Source organism: Mustela putorius, unplaced genomic scaffold (genome assembly GCF_011764305.1).
Source record: "Mustela putorius furo isolate JIRA1106 unplaced genomic scaffold, ASM1176430v1.1 tig00003909_pilon_pilon_pilon, whole genome shotgun sequence".
NCBI lineage: Eukaryota > Metazoa > Chordata > Mammalia > Carnivora > Mustelidae > Mustela > Mustela putorius.
The window spans coordinates 9,849,299-9,857,741 of NW_025422057.1; the positions used below are offsets into that span (position 1 = coordinate 9,849,299).

At 51.7% G+C, this 8,443-nt stretch overlaps 1 long non-coding RNA gene across 1 annotated transcript; it reads right to left on the minus strand.

Annotated features, from left to right (window-relative positions):
* Positions 1–2,322: 2,322 nt before the first annotated feature.
* LOC101685493 lies at positions 2,323–8,096 on the minus strand. Its single transcript, XR_199351.3, has 3 exons — positions 7,831–8,096; positions 7,143–7,256; positions 2,323–5,097 (listed from the first exon to the last, which is right to left on the minus strand). It is a non-coding gene; the product is annotated as an uncharacterized LOC101685493 (long non-coding RNA).
* Positions 8,097–8,443: the final 347 nt, after the last annotated feature.

Sequence of the window (8,443 nt, forward strand, 5' to 3'; positions counted from 1 at the left end):
AGAGGTGACCCAAGCCACATTTTTACTTTAAGAGGGAAGTTGAGGTCAGAGAGAAGAAGGCAAAGCCTGAGGCGGTCCTGTCAACTGACTCACGGGGTCCTCGCAGCCACCGCTCTGGCCGGCCACCCTTCCGCTCAGCCCCCCCCCCCCGCCTCCATTGTTAAGCCCTTGCTGTATGGCGGCGAGACACAGCAGCCCTCACGAAGCGACTCTCTGTACCGGGGAGTTCACAGCAGATGGGAGGGAGACGAGGACCCAAACTAGCACGACAGAGGCTGTAGGTGAAGTGACGGAGGTGGGCGCCTCTCCGACCTCCGGTAGACCCAAGGCCTTGTGATTTGAAAAAAAAGAAACCAGCCAAGCTAGAATATTCGAAAGAGGCGGAAACTGCAGAAGAGGGCTGAGGGAAGTGGGTGAGTGTGCACGCGTGCGTGTGTGAGCGCGTGTATGCAAGCATGGCCCAAGTCCCGAGTTCTTTCTCTTCCTCCTTGTCAGGTGTTGCTGGCAGCCGGGGTCATCAGCGGGGAGCCTGTTTCCAGGCTGAGGGGTAGATACTCGCAGAGCTTTCTGGGGTCACGTGTTCTCCTGTTCTTGGCTTGGCCAAAGTTTTGAAGAATGAAGAATTTTAACGTTCCCTGGCAATGCCATTCCCACCTGGGCCTTGGCGGCTGTCTGCCCAGCAGCTCAGTCGGCTTCCTCTATGTCTGTTGGAACCTTCATCCCGCCCCTCCAAAGTCCCAGCTCAAAGGCCTGACCTGCTCCTTTCCTGTGTCCCTGTCCCAGGAGCCCTCTCTCTGCAGGTGCAGAGGGAAGTGCCCAGGGCCCACTTGGGGGCTTAGCTCTTCAGGAAGGCCACTGTGCATGCAGTGAGGATAACCAGTGGAGCCCCTCATGTTTACCCAACTTTTAACCCTTCTAGGCTCACCCCCAAATAGCACTGGCCCAGAAATGCTTTGTATATCTCGTAAGAAAACACATTGCTTCCATCTAGGGCCACAAGATCATTGAAAGTGGGAATAAGGCTTCCTTGAAGGAGACTTTGGCAAGCCTAGTGACCGTGGCAACACGGTCGGTTGGAACTAGAGGTTCAAGCCCCAACTCTCCCGTGTAAAGGCTGTGTGACATCGGGCCAGCTTCTGAACATCTCTGAGCCTTAGTTTACTGATCTGGGCAATGGATAGAATTCTGATGGCTATTCTCACCAAGAGGATGTGAGAATAAAATAAAAGAGTATAAATATGAAAGCATGAGGAAACCTCAGAGCTTTGAGCCATGGCCCAGCCACACAGTCCATTTGAAAAAAGATGCAATAATTCAAGTCTCAGTGCCTGGGTCTAATCTTTATGATAAAAAGGAAGGAAGGAAAGAAAGAAAGAAAGAAAGAAAGAAAGAAGGGAAGGAAGGAAGGAAGGAAGGAAGGAAGGAAGGAAGGAAGGAGAGGAATCTAGTAACCTGTGGTGGGTGGCTATTTTCTCTTAAGGACAAAGTTACAGTCCCAGAAGAAAGATCTGGCAGACTTGAGCTGATTAGATAATTCTCCCTGTGTGTGTGTTGGTGGGGGGTCTGCAATCCTTTTCCAGGAGGGCAGGCACGTGTTATCACAGGGCTCCAACAGGGGTGTTGACCTTTTTAAGTGAGTGTTCCCACCCCACCCCACCCCCCCAAAAACCCAGCCTGGAGGGGTGGCCGGACTGATGTCATCTAGAGGTGGGGTGTGCCTGTCGCAAAGGACTGAAGCAGGGACCAGCCCAAGAGGCATCTGGGCAGTGGAGACAACCGCAGGGATGCCGGGAAAATGCCAGAACTTTGTGTTCCTTACAGAAACTCATTCTTTCCAGGAGCCGCATGGGGCCTTCAAAACATGGTCCCCTGATCTGATTCTATCCAAAGAACATGGTAACACTCTCCAGGACGGGGCGACAAAAGGCTCGATGCTGAGGACCGATGAGCTGTCCCCAGAGAGAAAAGTCCGGCCGCAGAGACTGCAAGGCCCCGGGGGAAGGAGGAGGAGGGGCTGCTGCAGAGAGCCCCCCGCCCCCATTAAATCGGTTGAAGGTGAGTTGGGGAGCATTTAGATTTGGGTTATTAGATTTGGGTTATTCTTTTTTTTTTTTTCAGCCTTGAGATTTGGGGTTCAAATCCTAATAGTGCCTTAAAGAGATAAAGCTCATAAGAACCCATGATCCTCCACACTATCTTTCTGCCCACGTGGAGCCGTTGGCTCTCTGGACCTCCACTGGGTCCTCGGTTCCTCCCCTGCAGGTCCCGCACGAATCCTTACTAGTGGTGATCTCTACGCCATCAGAGTCCAGTAGTGAAGTGTGTCAGACTGCTTGGATTCCAATTCATTCAAATTCAAATTCAGATTTCCTGCTCCCTGTGTGACCTTGGCAAATTACTCAACCTCTCTGTGCCTTGTGAAGTGGGGCTATAAATACGCTACCTCATTGGTCATGGAGTTCAAATGCCATGTATCACCGATCCTGCTCGACCCAATGCCGGCATGTGGTAAGACTCCACAGTGACCATGGAGGCAATCAGGACACTGTAGCCAGGAGGAGGGACACCTATGACACCCAGTGGGGCCATGTGACCGGCCGATAAAATATGTGTAGAAGTGACGTGCAGAACTCCGCAGGTAAGAGGTCCCCTGCCCCTTTCTGTAGGAGCTGTGGAAGCTTCCTGTTGGGATGGAGCCCTGGGCTCCCCCTGCCTCCCTGCACTAGACACCAGATGGGAGGGAGAATTCAAGTTTTGGGAGAGAAGCCTCTAGAACACTTGTTTTTTTTTTTTTTTTTTTTTTACCGCATCTTAGCCTAACTACCCCTGCTGACTATAGTCACTAACAATTGCACAGCAGTTGATCCTTCCATGACATGGTTCGAACCATGTAGTTCCATCCACTTACGTGTGGACTTTTTATAATACAAGCACTCTAAGTGTATTTTCTCTTTCTTACGATTTTCCTTCTTTTTTTTTTTTAAAGATTTATTTATTTATTTATTTTAGAGAGACTAAACTGGGGGGAGGGGCAGAAGAGAGAGAAACCCCCAACCAGACTCTGTGCCGAGTATGGAGCCCGATGTAGGTCAATCCCACAACCCTGAGATCACAACCTGAGCTGAAAGCAAGGTTTGGACACTTGACCGACTGTGCCTCCCAGGTGCCGTTCTTCTTTATGATTTTCTAGTAACAATTTCCTCTCTCCAGCTTACTTTATTGTAAGAATACAGTTTATCAAGCATAGAACATACAAAATATGTGTCAACAGTAAGCTTGTAGCATTTAAGTTTCGGGGGAGTCATCGGTTCTATGTGTATCCTTAACTATGTGTATCCTTAACTGCTCTGTGGTCACTGCACCTAATCCCTGTGTCGCTCGTGGAGCAAATGTATTTCTGCTTTAGGTTGCAGTGCCCGGGGAACAATCTCCTTATTCACACGCATGCCTTCCCTTCCAGGGGGAGGCAGGTGACAGGACGGACAGAGCCCGAGCTCTGGTGGTGTAGACCTGGGTTGGAATCCCTCCTGGTGGCTGTCCAGCTCAGCGTTTTCAGGCAGACCGTTGAATTCCTCAGAGCCTCGGTGTCTGCACAGGATGATTTCGGCTTGGTTGGGGCTGGGGAGGGGCTCCAGGTGGCTGGCACGGTCTTGCATGTTCTGCACTCAGGGGCTGTGATCAGGTTGGCTAATAGCCCTTTCAGCGTGGGCAGGAGCACACGGCTTCCTCCGGAGCCGGGCAAATGTGTGGTAGTTGTTCAGAATCCTTCTGACCGTTGGAGGGGGGCTGACAGCTCCCATTTCTCCCCAGGAACTGCTCCCCACGCTGTCCGCCTGTTTCTGCCTCAGAGGCTGACACGCATGGGTACACAAGCAGGCCGTTGGTTTCCACTGAGTTTGGGACCAGAGGAAGGGAAGAAAGAATTTAGGATCGTTAGTCCTTCCGCTTATATCCCTAGCTCGCTCCTTGTGAGGACACCTCAGGCTCGAATTGCCCCTTGACCCCAGGTTCCTGTTCCTCTCAAGGTGGCCTCAGCTGACCCCATGAGGCTCCCTTGAGGTACGGTAACTGCACTCGGGGTGGTAAGGGGTGCTGTTGCCATGTTCCTGTGCCACCCCTGGAGTTCCCCTCATGCCGCCCACAGATCTTCTGGAATGATCCTCTCTTAAGAGTGCCATCTTATTCCTGCTGAGCGATGCCTCAATGCACAGCCATCTCTTCTTCTCTCTCTCGCGTCCTAGGATTTTTCTGGCCCGTCTTGCTCCCTGTGGCTGTAGCCGTCTGTAGGCATACCGGAGTGGTGTGGCCTCCTCTCTCAATGCCTCATCTTTCCAGGGGTGTTACCGATGTGCTCCCGAAGCAGAAACTCTCAGGTCCTGACTGGGTGCCTGCTGGGATGCGTGGAGGGCTCTCCTCCAGCCGCACCCCTGGAGCCTGTATAAAAATACAGAAGCCTGGATTCTGCTCCAGACCTGTCGTATCCAGGTCTCCGGGTGGAACCGGGCATTCGGATGAGCAGACGAGGGTGGACAAGGAGTAGAGAGGGCGGTCAGCAGCCGTGCGCACCGGAGGCTGTGCTGCACCCAGTTCTTGTTAATTACTTCATGACTGTGCGAGAAGCTTGATTTTGGACATGATCGTGTTCATGGCCATCACCTCAGTCAGTGCGGACCTGTGTGCAAGGACGTGCCTGGGTGTGTGCGTGAGCCGGCTGGCTAGTCCGCTCAACGCATCCTGGAGTGGCTCTATTCACCCCTCCTTCCGAGGCTTTGTCAGACTATTCCCCCTGGGGTGAGGGGTGGAAGAGGAAGACCCTTCCCTTTGGCTCTTTAAGCCCCCCTGTCCTTCAAGGTCCCCCAGCTTCGGCCTGCCGGTGCTTGTAGCACCCAGAGGGGGAGAGGCCCCGCCTTGGTTCCATCTGACGCACAGTGTGAGTGGTACACGAACATCCCCACTGCGTGTGCATTCTGAGAATGAGAACTGAATTTCAAACTTTCTTCCTTCTGCTTCTCTTACTGCCTATCACCAGCCGCATCCGTGCCAGGGACCAGGCAGGGTGCCCCTTCGCGAGTCAGGTCATCCATCTTTGCAACCTCCCTGTGAAGTAGAACATTCCCATCACCATTTACAGAGAAAGCAGCCAAGGCTCTAGGTGGGGGGTGGGAGTGGGGTGCGGGGGAGGTTTGGGGGTAAATAAATCATCCAAATGGCAGAACTGGGTTTTCAGCCTGGGTCTGTCTGACTCCAAATCCTTTGCTGTAAATCAGTGGTTCTCAAACTCTGATCTCGGGACTCCTATATTCTCTCTCTCTCTTTTTTCTTCCAAGTTTTTGTTTAAATTCAAGTTAGTTAACATAGAGTGGAGTGGGGGATTCAGAAGTAGAATTTAGGGATTCATCACTGACATCTAACACCCCACAACAGTCCCTCTCCCCAACGCCTGTCACACATCTCCCCCGTCCCCTCACCCCCCTCCCCTGCAGCAGCCCTCATCTGTTCTCTGTCATTACGAGTCTCTTATGGTTTGCCTCCCTCTAAGTTTTTACCTCATTTTATTTTTCCTTCCCTTCCCCATGGTCATGCTTCAGTCTCACATATGCGGGAAATCATATGGCATTTGTCTTTTTCTGACCGACTTACCTCACTTGGGATTCCTATCCTCTCTTAAAAATTATTGAGGATTCCCAAAAAGGTCTTGTTAGTGTGGGTTATAGCTATCAATATCTATCACATTAGAAATTAAAGCCGAGAAAGACACCAGGCTATTTATGTCACATAAAAGAGCAATCATGAGGGGCGCCTGGGTGGCTCAGTGGGTTAAGCCTCTGCCTTCGGCTCAGGTCATAATCCCAGGATCCTGGAATCGAGTCCCGCATTGGGCTCTCTGCTCAGCGGGGAGCCTGCTTCCTCCTCTCTCTTTCCCTGCCTCTCTGCCTACTTGTGATCTCTGTCTGTCAAATAAATAAATAAATTCTTAAAAATAAAAGAGCAATCATGAATGTGTCACATAGAATACAAGTAACTTTTAAAGTGAATCTGAACGATGTTTTCCAAAACAAAAAGAGAGTGAAAAGTGGCATTAGTGAACATTGTACGGACTTTATCACAGCTGGGTTCTTGGACCTGCTTATGCCTTCAGTCTGTCCCAACACCACAACTCACAGAGCCTCTGGAAAACACCGTATACTTCTGAGACAATGAGCGTGAAGAAGGCAAATAGCTCGGAGTGTTGTTGGGGGAAATCGTGTTGAAGCCACGAACCCCGGGAAAGGTCTCTGGAACCCCCAGGGGTGCCTAGGCAGTATTTTGAGAACTACTGCTCTCAGCTGGGAAGCTCTGTCTTGCTGGCATGCTCACTCGTCTGGGTACTGCTTGTCTGCAACACAGTCTGGACGTCTTGCGTTCCTGTCTGGTGTTGGGTAACGTGAGGGGTAGCGCATGGGCAGTCACTGAGCTGGGCTCTGCCCCTGAGCTCCTAGAGAGAGGCAGTGCTGAGCCGGCGAGCAGCCTACATTCTCCACACTGTAGAGGGAACCCGGGAGGCCCTGGGCATCCTTGACCTGTATCACAAGAATTTGCCTGCTGGGCTTTATGACAGTCCTATGACCTGAATCACCAACATATATTTTCAAGAAAAAAGAAAGAAAAAGATATACATTTTCTCTAGTACATTTGGGATCCAGAAATATCCCTGTTGACTTGCAGGGGAGGAGGGATGGATAGGTGGAACACGGGATTTTTAGGGCACTAAAAGTATTCCGCGTGATTCTCTTATGGCGGACCTCGGTCGTGACACATTTGCCATTTCCAACACCAAGAGGGAGCCCTAAAGTGAATGAACTATGACTTAGTTAATCATGTTTCAATATCAGTGCATCAGTTATAACAAATGAACCACATTAATGCAAGATATTGATAACAGGAGGAAGTAAAGAGAGAGGGTCAGGGGTATGTGGAGCTCTGGACTTTGCGATCATTTTTCCGTCAAGTTAAAACTTCTCTTAAAAAACAGAACAGAAAACAGAACCTCGCTGCTGCTCTGGATTGCCGCCAGAGGCTCTGTGGTTTGGAGGCCGGGGTGGGGTCCCCCAGACGCCCCCGGGCTACCAGCCTGACTGTGGTTCCGTGTTGGGAAGCCGCACCCGCTCACGCATCCTGACCCCAGACGAGCTGTTCTCTTGGGATCTTTCTCCCGTCGTCTGCAGCTCCCACAAGTCTACGGCAGCGTCATCAGCTTGGCTTTGGAGGGTGTAATTCTGGTGGCAAGACTGGTAATTAGAGGATTGTGAAAAAGACTCCTGGCGTTGTTTAATTACTTGAGAACATCAACTCATCATCACGGGGCGTAATGGGCCTCCGAAGCACACTGAAGCGGGCACCCTGTGTCTGGGGCTGGGGGGCCTCCTGGAGGCGGGTCTGGACAGGGAGCCCCAGCTCTTCTCTCCAGACCACTTGGGGCGGGAATCAGCAGGAAGGTGTTGGGTGACGGCGGGATGGGTTGGAGGATGTGGCTGGTGGAAGTGTGAGAACTGCTAGTTTATCACCAACTCAGGCAGACAGGCCTGGGCTTGCTCTGCCCCCCTCCCCCCTCCCCCTATTCCCCCCTCCCCCACACCTCCCCAGTCTTCTTGTAGACAAGCCGTGTTTGGGAGATTGGCATCTTTCTGTCCTCAGTCCCTGGACATCTGAGGATCCAGGACAGGGACTAAGGGGAGGCCAGAGAGGTGCCCAGGCCCGGGTTTTGAGGAAGTGTGGCGAGGGCAGGCTTGCCATCTGCAGTGAAGGGGTCTTGGAGCCCAGGCCCGGCCCAGCCCCCACACCACGCCTTACCTTCTCCAAAGGCCGCACCTGACTTCCCCACACCTGAGTTGCTGAATCCTTCTGAGTGTGATCTCCGTTTCTTCCCCTGGCACCCATCTCCTTCCCCAGCTCCTTCCAGGCTGGCAGTCTCAGGAAATGCGCTGGGCTCTGGAAGGTTCTTTCCACGGTCCAATGAACACACAGGCTCTGAGGGGGGAAAATGTGCTTAGGAGACAATAAGAGGTTGTTCTGAGTTTGAAAGCGGAGACCCTAGTGACATGCATGGGGGAGGCTTTCTCAAAGGCTTTCAGGAAATTTTCTGCTTTCCCTGGGGGGGGGGGTGAGGGGGTGGGAGGTGCTCTTTGAGAGGACAGGTATTGCGGTGACCCTCTCAAAGAATTTGCTTGTTTGTTTGTGGGTTTTTTTTTTTTTTTTTTTGGTGTTCTCTTTGCTCCAACTTAATTAGTAATATTATAACTTTCAATTTAATCATTGACCTAAACGAGTTGCATTTTTATCTCAGCAGGAGTCTGGCTGGGCTGAAAGAAGTAGCCAGGGGAGGTGAGTGAGAGGGGAAAATCTTACTCGGAGTATTTGGGCCGGCAAGTGACACCACTTCTGCTCTGAGATAAGATGGAGACAT